Source organism: Oryctolagus cuniculus, chromosome 18, assembly GCF_051225735.1.
Source record: "Oryctolagus cuniculus isolate XC-2025 breed Fujian yellow rabbit chromosome 18, ASM5122573v1, whole genome shotgun sequence".
In the NCBI taxonomy this organism is placed as follows: domain Eukaryota; kingdom Metazoa; phylum Chordata; class Mammalia; order Lagomorpha; family Leporidae; genus Oryctolagus; species Oryctolagus cuniculus.
The window spans coordinates 57,594,496-57,596,322 of NC_142884.1; the positions used below are offsets into that span (position 1 = coordinate 57,594,496).

The window sequence follows — 1,827 nt, forward strand, 5'->3', positions numbered from 1 at the left end:
GCACTGTAGAATGAACCAGTGAATGAGAGCTCTCTCTCTATGTCTGCCCGTCTCTCTCTGTTTCACTTTCTCCCTGTGTATATTAATTTCTCTCTGAATTTCAAATATAAAAATATAGATTTTTAAATCTCATACATAGCTAATGGAAAAGCTGAATATGTCTATAACCAGAAGAATCACGAATCTCACTCCTAACTATATATTACCCAACATAAATGCATGCATGTATCCATCAATGTGATATCCAAAATATAGATAGCAACATCGTTTGTATTATTTCTTTTGTTATTGTTATTGTTACATAAACTAACCCACTTATTACAGGCTAGTGATTTCTCAAATGATGAACTCTCTTTTGGTCTTTCTCATTCAATCTTCTGCTTGCTTACTTTCCCATGATGGTGGAAGTGGTCTTGAACGTCCAGGCACCACTAGCTGCTGTTTTAATGCAGGAGGCACAGTGAAACAGTTCCCCACAACTTGTCCCTTCATTTGGGTTTTCCTCAGAAGAAGCAAGTATACTTAGAGTACTGGATGATTTCAATTTTATTTACCATTTTCCCGAGGGAGGTACCATAATGGGTCTTGTATTTACCTACAAATCCAACCTCCTTGGTGCATTTAGCCATATCGGTGCCACCCAGGTCCACTCCAGAGAGCTATTTGTATTATTGATTATCTAAAACCAAACCCAATGCTCAGCAAGAGTACATTGGATAATTAATGATGTTATATTCATGCAATGGAATGCTTTCTAACAATAGGAATAAAATAATTACTGTTATACACAACATTGAAGAATAAGGCAAACAAAATATTGAACAAAAGAACCGGATGTCAAAGAATATTGACTTTGTGATTCCTTTATGTAAGTGTTGAAATCAGGCCCATAGTGACTGACCTTGGGATTCTGATTGTCTTTGAGGAAGGGAATGACAATCATCTGGAGGATGTGACTTTGGAGTCTAGTGATGTTCCATTTATTTTTTAAGATTTATTTATTTACTTGAAAGACAGAGTGACAGAAACAGAGAGAGAAAGAGAGAGCCTCCATCTGCTGATTCACTCTCCAAATACCTACAACAGGTGAGGCTAGGTCAGGCTGAAGCCAGAAACTGGAACTCCATCTGAGTCTCCTACATGAATAATATGGGCTTAAGCATTTGAGCCATCATCTGCTGCTTCCCAATATGCTTTAGCAGGAGGCTGGATCCAAAGCAGAGTAGCTGGGACTTGAACTGGCACTCCTTATAGGATGAAGGCATCACGAACAGTAGCTTAACCCACCATTCCTCAACACTAGCCCCTTGACATTTCATTTCTTGATCCAGGTGTAAGTGCTATATATGTGAATTCACATTGCAATAATTCATTGAATTGTACAATTTGTGATTTGTGTACTTTCATTGTGTATTTATAATTCAGTTAAATTTTATTAGAATAAAGAACCAAATATTAAGAACAATTGCAGGGCTGGCGCCGCGGCTCACTTGGCTAATCCTCCACCTTTGGCGCCAGCACACCGGGTTCTAGTCCCGGTTGGGGCGCCGGATTCTGTCCCGGTTGCTCCTCTTCCAGTCCAGCTCTCTGCTGTGGCCCGGGAAGGCAGTGGAGGATGGCCCAAGTGCTTGGGCCTTGCACTCACATGGGAGACCAGGAGGAAGCACCCGGCTCCTGGTTTCGGATCGGCACAGTGTGCCGGCCACAGCATGCCAGCCATAGCGGCCATTTGGGGGGTGAACCAACGGAAGGAAGACCTTTCTTTCTGTCTCTCTCTCTCTCTCACTGTCTAACTCTACCTGTCATTAAAAAAAAAAAAGAAGAAAA

The 1,827-nt window shown here is 41.2% G+C and overlaps 1 pseudogene; it reads right to left on the reverse strand.

The window, feature by feature from the left end:
• Positions 1-325: 325 nt before the first annotated feature.
• LOC108176756 (large ribosomal subunit protein eL43 pseudogene) lies at positions 326-638 on the reverse strand (annotated as a pseudogene).
• Between the last annotated feature and the right edge of the window lie 1,189 nt (positions 639-1,827).